At 36.1% G+C, this 17910-nt stretch overlaps 1 protein-coding gene across 1 annotated transcript in view; it reads right to left on the minus strand.

The window, feature by feature from the left end:
- Positions 1–17910, minus strand: part of LOC134664734 (uncharacterized) — a 117343-nt gene that overhangs the window by 16588 nt on the left and 82845 nt on the right. The gene's annotated exons all lie outside the window — the stretch shown is intronic.

Consider the following 17910-nt stretch of genomic DNA (forward strand, 5'->3'; position numbering starts at 1 on the left):
AGGTACTTTCCCTCCATGTGGCATCGCCGTGGGACGCCCTGTATATATATATATAAACAATTTTATTTTACATGATAAAAATAACATAGTTTATTATTCAAGTAGGCATATTACAATATGCTGAATTCGCGCGCATTCTTTTTTAATCTGGTCCCTTTTTATTGAAGGCACTGGATGGAGAATGATTTCCACAAATGAACTTGTTTCCATTCAGCTTTTGAATAGGTAAATAAATACGCCAAATCCTCATTTCCTTTTCCTCAGCTTTGCCCATAATCGACATCTGAAATAAAGAGATTATCGATAAAATTGGTCGTACACTATTCGTGTCATAGGTTACTTAGTTTTTTACTTAAAAATACTTTATTCACAAAATATTTTCGTTTTAATCATGGATTGTACACGACTAAAACTAATTAAATAAGTAACTGTTAACGACTCAAAGTAAAAAATTAAAATATTGCATACAAACATCAGTTTACCGACCTGTTCGGATCAAGTTGGAAATTTGGCCAAAAATGCGTCAGTAGTTAGTCTTCTTACACACCCACTACAAACTTCACATTTCCTTAAAGATTTGGCCCCCATTTAAATAACAGCTAAAGTTATTTTACCAATTACAATAAAAAATAACCACGTATTTCCACGTTCACGACAATTCAAATGACGTTTGACGTTTTACTACCAATCATACCAACCTAAAGAAAAGTAAGTATAATACGTCTATGTTAAAAGCAAGTATGGTATGTGCCACCAAAATGCAACAGCAGTCATTTTAATTCGATAAGATTATTTCTATGCCTCAATGTTGGTAACAAGGGCTTTCATAATTTATCAAAGTATGGGGTGTCGATGGGCTGGCTTCGCTTTACTGTATGCAATATTATTTGCGTTATTTGACACATTGTGACTGACGTATATAGAGATGTAACTAACCCAAATCGATTGTCACAGCAAGCGATTACGATTGGATGGCACGTAGACTGAGGTATCGAATTGTGACGTATAATGAATTTTTATTTGTGATTTAAATAAAGCTAGAATTATATGGTTTTCCCGCAAGGTAAATGCATTTAATACACCGACCGAGTAGGTCGCACCCATCGTCAAAATCTAAACTAACTGGGGATCTATTTTAAAGTTTATTTATGTTATTTCTGTGTCATATTTGTTGTCTGTTAGGTGACGATAAATATATCTGTCGCAGTAAGATAGATATAGCCGTTATATAGTTATAACCCTAGGGATATAATTATATGACGTAACATAGTTATACGAAAGCGATTCATTACTATCTTACTAGGTATATAACTATAATACGGCTTTAGTTTAGTGATATAGTTATATTACTGGATTAAGTTTAGTGAAATAATTGTAAGTAGGAGTGCAGCGGTGCGGCGGAGGTATAGTTATATCCCTAGGGATATAGTTATATGCCGTATAGTACGTAACTACGTATTATAATCATATTCCTAGTAAGATAGTAATTGTAGGTATTAGGAGTGCGGCAGTGCGGCGGAGGTTTAGTTATATCCCTAGGGATATAGTTATATGTCGTATTATAATCATATTCCTAGTAAGATAACTATTATATATATTTTCATGCTGCTCTTTTTAAGGGTTTATAAGGCATTGCGATCGATTCACGAAAGCTGGCGCGAGATTTCACAGAATTTCAATGAAAATAGCTGTCACTCAGTAGAAATCTCGCGCCAGCTTTCGTGAATCGACCTGTAATTTTACGTAATATTGCTAAAAAGTATTATACGGCATATAACTATATCCCTAGGGATATAACTATACCTCCGCCGCACCGCTGCACTCCTACCTACAATTATTTCACTAAACTTAATCCAGTAATATAACTATATCACTAAACTTAATCCAGTAATATAACTATATCACTAAACTAAAGCCGTATTATAGTTATATACCTAGTAAGATAGTAATGAAACGCTTGCATATAACTATGTTACGTCATATAATTATATCCCTAGGGTTATAACTATATAACGGCTTATCCATATCCATATTTACAGTTAATTATCCACCTTTTCCTTACTTTTATTAAAAGAAAAATGAAAAATTCATATCGATTTACTTAGACGACTACCGATTCATAACGATGGTGACCGGCCAACCCTAAAATAAAAAAAAAAGACGTAGAACGTAAACGTTTGCAGTGCAGTTGTTTTCCTTTGTGATTTCGATGTGCAAGACATTTTACGTAGTAAGTATTGCTGTTGTGAGTGACAGACGTCAAATACCGCAAATAATGTTGTATACACTATAGTACCGACTTCGGATCTTTATGTCATCTATACCTACTGCAAAACGTAATTCAAGACCAAAAAAAGTAAGACAATGTTGCCACTGCAATAATTTGTTTGTAAAATAGTAAATTCCTTTTGATAAATAATCACGCCAAGATAATTTATTCATTAGTAATTTTACTCCTACTATTTAAAAAAGTACTTTTATTTACTTATTTGTACATAAATACAAGACGCGCTAGTAAAAAAGTGGCAACATTTCTTACTTTTTTTGGTCTTGAATTACGTTTTGCAGTTTAAGTATTAATAACCAGTCAAGTTCACCCGAAAACTCCAATCGGCCCGGGCTCGCGAGCCAAAGGTAATACATCCCCATGAATGCAGCAGTGTACTCTCCGATAAGGCTTAAGTGGCCTCTTAATTCCAGTCTGCTGGTATGATTCACTATAGCCGGCTAAGTGCCGGTATCAGTTTAAGTTTAAAAATAATTAATGAGCCGTTGTGCTTTTTAAAAATAAAATATTTACCGGTAACTTTCTATGTTCAATTTCCATTCCTTAATGTTAAAATAGCTTTGGCGGAGTACTCTTGCGACCCTTGCAGGGGTATTTAAATTGATAATTTCACTGGTTTATTTTTTATAGGACTTAGTTACATTTTAAACTAACGGAATGATTTTTTTTAGAAAGAGGACACACACAGAGGAAAGATTATAGTATTCTAGGTCCTCCTCCTCCTCCGCCCTCCTCTCGTGTGATTATGAAGAACTGATTGTGATTATGATTACCGACCATATGCGATTTGTTAAAGTGACAGGTTGTTACGGAAGACTTATCACATGTACCTATACTTTCATGAATATAGCAATTATAGCATGCAAACGAGCAGACGAATCGCCTGATTAGTGGCGAATTTACAGTCTTTGGTGCCATACGCTTAGTAAGAACTAGCCGACCATTTGTCAGCACCCATCCAGCCGCCTTTAATAAGTGACTGGCCAAGGCCCAGGTCTACTGGGCCTTAGAGCAAATCCGCCTGATGGTTAGCAATTACAGACGCTCATAGACACCTGCAACATCAGAGGGGTGGCAAGTGCGTCACCGGCCTTATAGTTGGGAGTACGCTCTTATCACGAAGGTGTAAAGGTCGTATAGGTCCGGAAATACCACATCTCTAAACCCAACTCGAAGTGGATTTGTAATATCTACTTATTATTCATCTTATAAACTCGGATATTATGCAACGATTAACTATTACAATTACATAATTATCAGATCATTAATCTGTCATTACACCATACATGTACAAACAAATATCAAATATAAAGTTTATATAATATTCCAGTTTTATACTAATACAAAGCAAGATTCGGAGCATCCGGCCATCCCATTAAATAACGGTCTCTTTGAGCATTCACGTTTTGCTTGAGATATAAAGAATGGCTGCTGTATTGTATTACAATTGATTACTGAGCACAGGGTAGTCGCAAACTTAATCTAACCATTTTAACTGAGAACTTCGTAGCCTTTTAGGCCCACTTGCACCATTCCACTAACCCGGGGTTAACCGGTTAAACCTGGAGTTACCACGGTTACCAGTACAATTTGACACTGGGTTAACGGTTTAACCGCTTAACCCCGGGTTAGTGGGATGGTGCAAGTGGGCCTTATTTTACAACTATGTCGAACTGGAGGTCAGAAATACCTGTTCGGCTCTGACGATCGTTTGTCGGTATAGGCACGCGATGAGAATAATATATTCTTTAGAAGTATTATTCAAAGTTATCCCTTACAAATGCTCCTTTCAACGAACACTGTTTGTTATACGTGTAAGGGCAATGGGGTAATATTTATCAATCTCCTAAGGGGCTATTCATAAATTACGTCATTTCAAATTGGGGGGGGGGGGGTCTGAACATCGGATGACGGTAGCATGAAGTAGGAGGAAATGGGGTCATTTGAAGCATGATTTTTGGATGATTATAGGGGGGGGGGGTCGAAAATCGTCAAAAATCGATGACGTAATTTATGGACAGCCCCTAAGACTTTACGAAGTACATGAAACTTTTTAAACTTTGTCAATAAAAAAATATTTTTTTAGTACCTAAAAGTAGATACATACCAAGTTTATTAAGAAAACATGTTAATACCTATACACTTAAAAGTATTCATGTTATGTAGTAATTACTATTCTGGTTTATAACACATAGCTTTTATTTACGACGGAATTTTATGCACAACTTTCGGCTGTAAAAGGTTTAACGTTTTGACAGTGAAAGCTCATCCCGGTTTCGAAAACGTTACGATGTCGTAAAGCGATATTTAATTCTGTGGTTTACTCGTTTTTGTACGTAACCGCCGACATACTGCACTTAAAAATAAATTCGTTTTCAATTCTAAACGCACGCATTATGGATCGAAAAAAGAAATAGAAAATTTTGAGCACTGCATCGAGGCAGAGTTTCTAGCGATGGAAATACACAATTCAAAAATTATAACAAAAGAAGTGATCAAATATCAAATCTCGTTTTAAACTAATGAATCCAATTTACCAACAAATGGTAGATTCAATAAATGGTATATCCATCAGATCCAATATGGGACCAACAGGAAAAACTATTACGGTTGCCTTTATAGAAAAATCTAAAACAGTACCTAAAATTACCTACCTATTTAGCTAGGGAACAGAAGCAAATGGGATTAACGCTAACATGAAATCTAGATGTAAAGCTACGTCTAGTAGGAAACTGCCAGTGGCTGGTTGTGAAAAATCTCAGCAGGCAAGCCGAAGCGTATTTATGAATAAAAAGCTAATCATCATCATCATCTCAGCCATAAAACGTCCACTGCTGAACATAGGCCTCCCCCTTGGACCTCCATACGTGCCGGATGGGGGTTGAATGCCATAATCGCCACGCTTGGCTGGCGGGTTGGCGATCGCAGTCGAGTACACCGAATTTGAGGAACGCTGCTGCCCGTCCACCGGTGGGTTTGGACGTAGTTTAAGGACATACCCGGGTCCAATAATATAATAACTTAAGACGAAAAATAAATAAAGAGATATTAAAAAGCTAAATCCCAATCCGCATTGGGCTAGCGTGGGGATTATAGCCCAAGCCCTCTCGCGCATGAGAGGAGGCCTGTGCTCAGCAGTGGGACGTATATAGGCTGAAATGATGATGATGATGAAAAAGCTAAATCATCTCAAATAAATAAGACACCCCGCTCACACTCATTAATTAATCTTAAAAATATTCAAAATACGTACCTCTGCGCTTGGCCATTGAATATGGTAACCACCTGCGCCACGATGCCTTTGACGGGTGCCTCCTTCTCCAACATCCCCCCCTTTTCCATCCTCATCACAACGCGATAATTTTCACTGCACTTTTATAACATATTCAGTTCCACGGCACGCCACCACTTTTCTAACACATTCGTTACCAAGTTTATGAGTGCAACGAGTAAGAGCTAATGTTCTACTGGCCCGAGAAATAACGTTTTACCGCAAATACCCGGAAAATTTCAACGAGCATTAATAAAAAGTTTTACTTCCTAACCTCCCCGGGGCGTATAGGAACAGGTTTAAGACTTAATTAATATTAAGCAATTATACACGCGAACAAATACCCCATATTGAAATAGATCAAAAAATTCTTACGACTGTCGGATAGCCATGAAAGAATTCGGCAACATAATAACATGTCAATCATTGCTTTCATTGCCGTTATGGAAGAGTGCATAGCAATCATCTTTTTGGAAATTACAGTAGCCAGATTCAATCATTGAAACCGAACAGGTCCGGTTCGCGTCGATGTACCTATGTCCGATTTGGCCTGAATTACTGATTACTACTCGTTTGCTGATGATATTTCCGCATGTCTTATTTGCATCCTCTTGGTACAAACAACAATAGATAATTGAATTTCCCTTGAGTTTTTATGTAAAGGATTGTATCTTCCTATATGAGTAGAGAATTAGTACATATACCTATATATCTAGCATTTACTTTATGGATATGTTCGATCTTATGCGTTTACCGTTCGGCGGATGATGAATTGGTATATGGTATTGGTATGGTAAAGTAGTGTTTTGTTTCTAATTTAATATAATTTGCTGACGCTTTGAGAAACGAAATGCTACGCTACAAGAAAACAAAAAACTTGCAGCTTTGAACTACTTAAATAAACGAGCAAAAATCCTATTTAGCTTTAAACATTTTGAAAGACATATTATTATTTTTTAAATTTGATTTTCCCCGATTTTTAGTAAATTTGCAAACAGGGGTATATAAACTCTTTGGGTCCGCAACTACCTACTGGTGACAATTGAGTACAATGACCAAGATCATTAGGTACTGCAGCGTGAAAGGAACTGCTTGCAATTCTTGCAAAATAAATGACGTACTTTTTTAACCGCTAAACGTTATGTTCGGTAGACGTTTTTGGGGTCCCGTGAAAAAAAAGATTAAATCCCCTCAGAAAGATTAAATCCCCCCTAAAAGAGATTGAACCTTTAATTAAGTTTTGTACTGTATAAAAAACATTTTTTATCATGTTATTAAAGAATTACCTACTTATTGTATCATTAGGTAATGTTAGGTTTGTATGTATGTAAAGATAATTGTATCATTTTTTTAAAGTACTATGTTATTATTAGTTTGGCTATATTTTTATACATCTTTGATTTTCGTCCAAAGTAAATAGGTACATTATAAGCATTTGATAAAGTTATGATTTTTTTAAATCAAGTTATGGTTTTTTATTTAACATACAGAATTTTTATTACAAGTTAAATTTTTTACTTAATCAAGTGTAAATTAAAACAAAATTAATAAAAAAATGTTTTTTTAGGAAGTTTTTTACTAAGATTGTTGCCATTCAAGAAGAACCATCTTAAATATAGCTTCGGTTCGTACGTAAACAAATCACACTTGACCATTTTTTGTTCCGAAACGGAAAATGCGCAAAAATAAAGTTAATTTAACAGAACATTAGTTACGTAAAGCCAGGTCAAGACACTGCCAATTTGATGTCTTCTTGCTATTGCAAAGCCTTTTATTAGGATGTTACCTAATCCTGATCGTACTTCTCCATAATGTAGCTATGGAAACGGCACTAATGATGAGTTATTTAAGATAATATTTTGATTATTTTTGATATTTCACTCATGCCTGTACTATTTCTACCGCTATGCACGTTAAAAGTTGATTGTCCTTCCTATTCGTACTCTGTGTTTTCGACGTGTTTAATGAAAAATACCGCAACTGGTTTCAACATAATTAACAAATTAAAACTACGTTTTTTTTTTCTCCAGTCACGGGTGGTGTGACACCATTTCTGTTAAAGCAGAAAGAAATTAATGAAACGTGTTGATTGGATAAGTTATATGTACTGTTTATTGATTATTTTACAGGATTTGCGGATTGGCTGGCACGTCCATTATAGGGGTGTTCACTATAGTCGAATCTTTATTCGTAGTCGCATTAACTTTTTAATTACGACCTTTATGTTAAATTTAATGGGTTTTCCAGTATTTGTTTTTGGATCGATAAATAAGCTTGTTTTAACTTTTTTCTTCTTCTTTATGAACTATTATTTTAGGTAGGTTAATTATAATATATGTAGTGAGTAGTTATACTAGTTATGAAATGTTATAGTAAGTTTTTTTTAATAACTCGGCCTATGTGCTCTGCAATGATGCGAATTTAAAAATGTTAACATGTCATACTTATAATATTACTTTTCCATTTATTTACTGACATAACACGTACGTTAATGAAGCATTACGTTACTAATATATAAAGTATTGTTACGGCTTTCTAATGAAATACAAATTCCACCTCTTACGTATCTATCTATAATATTTGCAGCAGTTTGATGAACACATAAAAATACTATTAAACGTGTATGTATGTCTATCTACAGTTACGTAAGCGCTTGCTAATTACCAACTAAGCTCAAAAGAAACGGTAACTTGCAATTAGGCGACTAACTGGGACCAGTTTTTTTGCTACAAGTAAGTATTAAAATATTCACTCGGGTTTATGAAAGCGCAACATAAGGATCTAATTCACTAATTAGTTAATTAACTCACGAGTCTCCGATACTGTTAGAGTCATCATCAATATCACAGACCGACATTTAGGTGGATATTCTGATCTGAAATAGGTACTTATTTAGGTATTACACGCACTCAGATATTACAATAAATACGGTACGCTTAATGTTACATTATTTGCTACACTCACTTTTATTCGGACTTGAACATTTTGTATAACAGAATGAACGAATAATTTGAATACTGTATTTTTAATAACATTAGCATTAGCACTCGGGTCGTTTAGATACCGCACTGCACAGTAAATGCCGAAAGCTAGACCGGTAAAAGCAATTCAATGTTGCCACGGCAACGGAATTTGGACAAACAGTACTAGCACGCACGCTTATAAGATATCGCCCTACTCCATTTTCACAACCACCCCTAAAGTAATAAAAACAGTGCTAAGGGACACCAAGTTAATCTAATATTTAATCAAATCAAATTACAGGTTCTTCCGAAAAAGTGTCCAACAGCACCTTGCAGAGCGAATATTATTTTATTAGTCACTCTCGTCACTGATTGCTATGACAGGCAGGCTATATTTGTATAATAGAAAATAGAAGCTAACAATAAGATCACTTGCTTGCACCCGTATACAAACGATCTAAACAATATACGATTGATTTTACATCGAGCTGATTCAACTGTGCGCATTCATTCGGATCATGTCAATTATTGTCGATGCCGTTCGGTGATTGACAACGATTAACTACGGATGTCATGCGCCACAACACATGATATTTATTGGTGTCGAGCACGAATGATGAACATGAGAATTACGAAGTGTTATGTCATACATTGCAGAGTTCAGTTGCCCAGCATCAATGGCTAACGGTGTTAACATGTGCAGTTATTTTATGATCATGCAAATCTCAATCAGATACATCGGTGCTTTAAAAATGTTGACGCAGCGTTCACGCATCGAAATGTTATAACAAAATCGGCCTATTATACTTCGTTTTTTTTAGCATTAGAAATTAGGTAAACAATCTTGATGTGTCTTTTAATTGAAAAACACATTTTAAAAATAAGTTACGGCAAATACGTAACAATTATGAATCTAATACGATTACTTATATTCTCCTGCTTTCATAAGTAATAGTTATTGATTTTTAAAAAGCGTTTTTCAATTAAAAGACATGCCAAGATCGCTTACCTTCTTTCAAGTTCTTTCTAATGCTAAAAAAAACGAACTATAGTGCGTGTCAGGCTATTCACAATTTTGAATTCGAAGCAAACGTAAAATAAACCAAAGACATACTTATTTAATAAAATAAGCGCTTTATAATTAGTTGGTTAGTTATGCGATAAAAAAGTCTCAAATTATTTTAACTAAGTAAGTAAGTAGGTATGAAATACATATTTTAGCCAAGCTTGAATGTAGTTCGTACCGACTTGTCAATCGATATGAGATTATTTCTGGAGCCGATAGAAGCTGTAGTGGAGAGGTAAATATTTGTCCTGCGATAGCCATTAGGCGTCATATCTAAAAGATAACAGGGTATTGGATTGCTAACGTACGACAACTTACATTCCAATAAATATGACACACAACAAAATGCATTTTATTTTAAGTATTATATATATCTATTTTTTATAATCATAAAGATGTATTGGTTGATAGAATTGCGCCATTTTTGCGATACTTACAATTTAAATTCAATCCGATAGGTACCTGCTGATACCGAATTTAGTAAATCGATCGTACAGTCAGCAGCAGAAGTTGCTAAGCGGGCCAAGTGTTCAAAATGATCTTGACGTGATTTTAGCGTACAAGGCGTAACAGCGTGTCAAGGTAATTTTGAACACCTCGCCCGCTTAGCAACTTCTGCTGCTGACTGTAACTATTGATTGATTTAAATTGAGAATTGGGGAATAAACATATACAATGATTTTAAGTAACAGTAATAAGTGTTATAACTATTTATGTTTAAGAAACGAAAGGAAAAGAAAAGTGTTAATAAGTTTCCCGAAATGTGTGTACCTATGGGGCCAAATTCGACATGTGCAACTGTCAGATTTCGCATCCACGTCAAATCAACAGTTGATTTTATCGCATACTGAGTGTTGATTCCATCAACGGTGGATAATATCATTAGGTACAACCAAAACTCAACTCTAAACTAAGGGTGGTTCGGTTTGGTTTGCTTGTCACCCTAACTGTGGATTGTTAATGTCAAATTTTGACATTGTACGTATTCGAGAACTTATGATTTTTCCCACATCAACGGGAGATCAACACGATACGTCAAACGACGCTTGTCGAATAGGGGTCCTGGCCGCGTAGCCAAGATGCCGATCGCTTATGCTCCGTAGCGATCGAAACGCAACTGTCACTGTCCCACTAATATGGAAGAGTGATAGAGAGACATAATGGTTTTCGTTGTCGAAGCGATAGCGATTGTAACCTTGGCTAGGTCGGCTGCTGTGTCACCGTCTAGCGCTAGTTCTTTATTAGAAATATTTTATCAAATTCAGTCCTTCCGTTTAATTGCGTTGGGACTTTTTAAGATGAATTAACATGAAGTTCCTTATTAAGTTTTTATGTACATAGTTGCACGTGTTGAAACCTAAGTCTTCATGGTCAATACTAGGGTGGTTGACTGTTGCATAATCGCGGTTTGAAACAGCCGGCAGCTCGAGTTACGGATGGATAGGTATTCAATACATAACAATACCTAGTCAATAACGTAATTGGTAGGTATGGTATCAGACTAGCTAATGCTCCACGCTAGGTAATGAAGTATGAATATTTTGCATTTATGTTCGATATGAAGTCCCTTCATAACAATTACTAAGTATTAATGTGCATATTTTGTGATCATAACAAATAAATGTATTTTATCTTATCTTATCTTAAATCATGTTGTAGGTACTGTTTTCTTATGTCTGAATACAATCCATTGAGGATACTGGTTACTTACTGGTGCTGAAATTTTCCAGCCTGAAATTGTTGATTAGAAATGTGAAAAAGTACCTGCCAATAATCATCCTTTTGTTTTTTTTATCCTGATTTTAATGGATGTTACTCTTCAATATAATAAAGTTTTTAACCGACAAAACAGTGTACAGATATAATGCATTGAAAAACTACAAAAAATATATATTGTAGATGTTTTGTCATTTAGAGTAGGTAACTAATTACTTACATATTTATTAAAAAAACTTTTTCTTATAAATTCTCCACCTTCTACCTTACTTTCTTTGAATTTTTTTTACCATCGCAGACAACGATTTTCATATTTAAGTTAGTTGTTATAAATGTTATTAATATTTAAATGATGACGGTGCGGCGGTAGGTCAACATTTTATGTTTGGCAAGCAATTACAGCGTACATATTTATAGAAAGGTGTTAAAAAGTTGTGTTAATAGAAAATGAACATATATGAATAGGTACGATAAATGGTGTTTCAAGCGTACCTACCTATCTAATAAATATTTACAAATAAATTACAACTTCAAACGTGCTTAATCAAAGGAAACATATTGTCATGAAATTGTTATCTTTGCTAGTGCAATTACGACAAACTTTATCTTTGCGCCCTTACATAGAAAGTCAATGACCAGACACTGCAGTCAATTTGAGTAATGATCCTCGTCCTGAATGATAACAAAGTGTCAACTGTTTGTATTGTACCCTGCCCTGCCACAATAAATCATTAGTTTTAAAACGAAAGAACCATATTTGCTGCACGTGCAAAGCTAAAAATAAGTGCAGTTTTTACATTTCATTGAACACGACCGTTCAAGGGACTGTTGCCATTTCCAAGACCAAGGAACGTAGGAGTTGAGAACGTTGATTCTTAGGCAAATGTAAATAAACCACCGTTTTACCCGCTCTACAAGAAGTCTCATTATTATGATTTTAATTATTAGGTACTTAGTTATTGTAATGTTTATGGGCTTTTAAGATGCTGCTTTAGCCAGCAGGTTACCTAAATTTAGAGCCTTAGCTTTTCTTAATCCTTAGTTACAAAGGTATTGTAATGTTACATTATTAAGTAGTTTGCGATTGTTGGCGTTTAAAAGGCCGCCGCTGAAACGGCCGTTCAGAATGACCCAGGATCATTGACATAGATATCTCAGGACTGGCCTTACGGACAATAATAATGAGGCATGACAGGGGCCAGTACAGCGGTGTGACACCGGTACAACGCGATTGGTTGATGAGTTCGCATGACGCGCGCGATTGGTTGACGAGTTCGCATCAAGCGCGCTATTGGTCGCAACTAGTTGCGTTAGACTGCACGATTGGCTGGAATTCGTGCGTCACACCGCTAAACTAGTACCATTTTTAGTGCCCGTAAGGCCAGTCCATAGATATATACGTTAATGCCCAGGATTTGTTTACGCACCGTCTAATTGAATTAACGACCTGCAAGCAGTAATCTCTGCCAAGTTTATTTGTGTCAACAGGATTTCTTCCACTTGGACGATCACAATTACCCTGATATTTTCAAAACAAATGACATCTTACAATCGTGCACTCATAAACATCATAATTTAGAATCACTCCGACTTGTGGTAAACTAGCACTTTTCGATTAGGTACAGTTCGATCAACGACCCGCGATCAGATTTTTTGATTAACAACTCGATCGGTTAGCACGTGTGTCGTGCCGGCGTGCAGTGCGCGTCGTGCTCGTGCCGCGTTCGTTCTCGCGCGCGACCATTGGCAGACTAGCTGCAACCCACCGCACTCGAGATGGACCGCGAAGCCCCATGCCAGAGTTAATCTAATCGCCTAACAAGCCAAAGAGCGTTGAACGTGCAGGCAACCTGTGTAAGTTAACTCTCTGATTACGTTTGGTTAGGGATGTTGAGGCCATAGTTATACTGGTTTGCCTTGATGTTTGAGTTGCCTGCGCTCAGTAAGCATTTGAATGTATCGCCAGCTGCGCCACGCTTTATCTGATTACCTCATGGAGCAAGGACCTTTCGTCACAAAGCTCTCCGTAAAATCCACCTTGAAAATTCGTGCCCGCGCGGCCAAATTATATTGCGTAATGCTTTTTTTATGCAGATGGTTTGAAACCCGATATTTTGCAATTATTGATTAGTTTTCTGAAATCCAATTAGGACTTTGCAACAGTTTAAGCAAAAAAGGGTTTTACTATTGTGGAATACTTTATTAGTGCTTTAATTAAAACTTACCGTACGGCTAAGAAGCGGTATTAGGTATTTTCTTTTTTTTCTTTTGGTGCGGTAGTAAAGTAACTTACATGAGCTCTGTAAAGCATTTTCATTTGGACAGAAGCGATGTGGACTTTTTTAATGAATTCTTTAATATTCGAATAATAAATCAGCAGGGAATTGTGTTAAAAATAGATCTTATAATGACTATGTAATGAACGGACAATAACAAAATGGAATTGCCCCCAACATAGAGATAGACAAGCTAAAGGTAATATCTAAATAATGGCAATTGAGACGTGACGATCCCTGCCAAAACAAAGGCAGCAAACAAGGCAAAGCTTTCGTATATCGTTTACCGCGTTAAAAACCGCCACTGGAAGGTAGCGTGGCTCTACTCTATTGTTGTGGAGCCGCTATTGTCGCACCGTGCGCACATGGAGGTCAAACTAACACCCACAATTAATACCATCGGAACCGAAACGGCTGCCTTTGTTCTAAATACGACACCTTCCATTATAATATAATTGTGCCAACATAACACAACGTAGCTTTACATTGAATTCTTCGATTAAATGCATTCGGCAATTTTACTTTGGTATCCGGCACGCTCATACACGGATATTTTCCGATTGAGCATGGCAATGTAAAAATGAATTTAAATTAAAATAACATTCTTGACCTTAAACTTTACGTTAACATTAACCTTTCCAATTTAAAATGTGCGGACTGTCTCGGTAACTCGGTATAGGTATAATATCGGAAACGTGGCCCTTGAATTCTTTCCATAATTGCAGTAAAATTGGCCCATTTAAAATAATTGCAACTTTTCTTTCCGCATGGCATTTCTTCATCTTGCTATATGACTCGCTGACTATTATGTCCGCTAAATGCTTTAGTCTGGCTGGTCCTATTGAAAATGTTAAATTATCTTTTAAATACTTTAGCCTGAATTATTAGACTCTACTGTCGGCCGCTGTAATTACCGTTTAGAAAGCTTTTGAGGGCTTAAAATGAGTTTTTACTAAGTTAGCTGTACATATAACATCTTATTTTGGTCCAATACTAGTCCAATAATGACAATTGGCACTTATTTGGAAATTAATGGTAAGTGTTTCGTTTTGAATTCGGCCTAATAATTAAGTGAATTGAATTATAATAACACAGTTTGGAGCTTAAAAGCTACTTTTTTTGGATAAACAAACAATCTTTCGCTGCCCACGTACGATTGTTTCTTATCCTGACACCAATCTGGGTTGGCAATTTAAAAAAATCTGACAAGAAAAAAGGACGACGCATTTTAAAAGCAGTAAGCTCTTTCGCGTTGTCACGAAGCGATTGTTTATCGCGAAGCATGACGGCGTAGGAAGTCGTTAACGGGTTCAAACCGAGAAGCGCATAATTGATATAGAGGCCCAGACGGTTAAATTGTGCATGGAACGGCTTGGTGCATTGTTTACAGTTACAGAAGTTGACGAGACCTGATTGCCGGAAAGAGGGATATGCGTGCAATATGGTGGGATCATGACCCGCATTCAGCATTATTTCAGCATAATAAGTTCGTTTCTTAAAAACTACCTACCTAGCTAAAGTACCTACGTACTGTAAATCGAGATTACTTATATACTTAATAGTGTAGGACTATCATTATCAAAAAGTTTTTTGAAAATCGTCGCTCTTTAGCGATAAGGCGTTAAGCTTATTGTGATATTTATATAGGTATACCTAATAGAAGATACAAAATATATCTTTATTATAAGGCCCAACAGGCGGTGCATGAGCTTATAGGTACATTTTACTGTACATACATATATGATCTTTTATCTGTGGTTTGGACCGTAAACAATCAAGTTGATGGAATCTAAAGAAGTGTTCAGGGCTGAATATATGTAAGCTTTTAAACTTGTTGTTGGGCTTGTAGAAGATGTGTCCCAAAATGTAAATAAATGTATAATAAGTACCTAACAATTTATGCCGACTTTTACAAGCGATAATACTTTTATTACACTTTCTCAATTACATTTGGTCTGAGTGCAATGTTGCGTAAGAAATTACTGTTAAAGTTTACTTGAAATTCCCAAAACATTTGCGGTTACGTCAATAACAACTTTCATACAGTCAGCAGTAGAAATTGCTAAGCGGGCGAGGTGTTCAAAATGACCTTGACACGCTCTTATTCTCTTAACAATAACGTCGCGTCAAGATCATTTTAAACACCTCGCCCTCGCTTAGCAACTTCTGCTGCTGACTGTACTATGTTAATTTATTAGTTAATTTTGCACTGAATTAGTTTGTCTGTATACTTAGTAGGTACAATAACGTGAACGTCGCAATCATTTATTGTTCTCCTTTATTTGTTTTTGTGTGAATTCCAATACTAATCAATTGTTTTCTAGTCTAGTTCAAATAGCAATAGCATTACCATGTTGTTTATTGTTTATATTGATTGATATGTATGACAGTGAGTAGCCGTCATCTTAACACACAATCATCATACAATATAAAGGAATTGTTTATGCTTAACTACATACCTATATTCCATAATGGCTAATAACAGGAGTGTGTACTGTCTCTTCCGAAAATCGTTATTTCCAGATTGCGATTTTTACCATTCGCAATTTTTACCATTTTATTTTTTCTCAATAGCTTCTTTTCCCGAAAACATTTCTAACCATTCGCATATTTTCCCATTAATTTTATTTTCCAGTAACTTATTTTCCTAATAGGTTTTCTAACCATTCGCATAATTTGGATATGTACCTATTCTTATTATAACATACGAAACACTAACTAAAAAAACTGGTCAAGTGCGAGTCGGACTCGCCTTTCAAGGGTTCCGTACATCACATAATTTTCAACATTTTTTTGTACGTGAAACGTCTTGAAAAACCCAAATGGGTCAATCAAAAACCAGATGTAACATGAAGTTTTCTGGCGTGGTGGCTTATATCTTTACATCTCTGAAGATTAAATGCCGAACAATAGTACAAGTGTCCAAATGCGTAGAGCTGAAAACAGTGAAAACTCGAGCGTCCGACGGGTCGCGCTTCCTACAACTTCCGAAAGTGTTTTAAAAGCGAAGGCCGAAGAGAGATAATACCTACAGGATGGCCAAAAATAAAAAAGTATTTCCGTAGCCAGGGAGGTTTTGGGATTATACTGAGCAACTTTTAGTATGGGACCAACCCCGAAATCGCGTAAAAAGTAGTATCCTCCCATAGAAAACGGACCAGCCTAAATGTATAAAACAGCCAAATTTTTCCTCGCGATTTCAGGGTTGCCGGTTGGCAACGGGAATACACTTAGTTTATTTTTTAGCCACCCTGTATACCTAGTGTTTTTTAAAACACGTAACAATAATAACCTAATCAATCAGTACAGTCAGCAACAGAAGTTGCTAAGCGGGTGAGTGGTTTAAAATGATCTGGACGCTACATTATAGTTAAGACAATAAGAGCATGTCAAGGTAATTTTGAACACCTCGCCCGCTTAGCAACTTCTGCTGTTGACTGTACTACAAGTACCATTGCGGCTATGTGCCAGTTACAGCCTAGTCGCATTTTTTGTCTTCAGTCCGACTCACGCTTGAAGTTAAAGGAACGCCACTTTGGGACGCTTCGGGCCTTCGGCCTTATGCAGATATCGGCCTATGGCCTTCGCAATAGCTGTCTACATCACGTTTCACTTAAACCATTGCGGCTGTGTCCCTAAAAAAACGTTAACCGCATTTATGTTCTTAAATCCGACTCACGCTTGACTCTAGATTTCTAATAGGTTTTCCTGTCATCTTTAGGTAAAGGAATATTTTGTGTATTTTTTTCAGAATTTTAGACCCAGTAGTTTCGGAGATAGAGGGGGGGGAATGGTCATTTTTTGTCTATTTTCTTGAATAACTTCTAAAATTTTTATCCTAAATTTATAACAAAAATATATTTGAGATTCTCAAAATGAGCTCTTTCGTTTGACATGTAACACGATATAGTTTTCAAAACTTTGTTTTTTAATTTTATCGTTTACCCCCCAAAAGTAGCCCCTATGTTTAAAATTCATTTGTTGACGTTACATATCCGTCTTTGGGTCACAGACTTACATATGTGTACCAAATTTCAACTTAATTGGTCCGGTAGTTTCGGAGCAAATTGGCTGTGACAGACGGACAGACGGACAGACAGACGCACGAGTGATCCTATAAGGGTTCCGTTTTTTCCTTTTGAGGTACGGAACCCTAAAAATAACTTCTTTTTGTAAATCAATATCGTACAATAAAATAAGTCGGTTCTGGTGCACTGTTTTGCTCGCAGTTCACCTAACACACTCCTCCTCGCTTCGCTCGTCGTCGCACTTATCTATTTTCTGTCTTCCGTGATTGTAAACAAATTAAATATAGTGGGAAATTATGCGAA

The sequence above is a fragment of the Cydia fagiglandana genome, chromosome 5 (genome assembly GCF_963556715.1).
Source record: "Cydia fagiglandana chromosome 5, ilCydFagi1.1, whole genome shotgun sequence".
Lineage (NCBI taxonomy): Eukaryota > Metazoa > Arthropoda > Insecta > Lepidoptera > Tortricidae > Cydia > Cydia fagiglandana.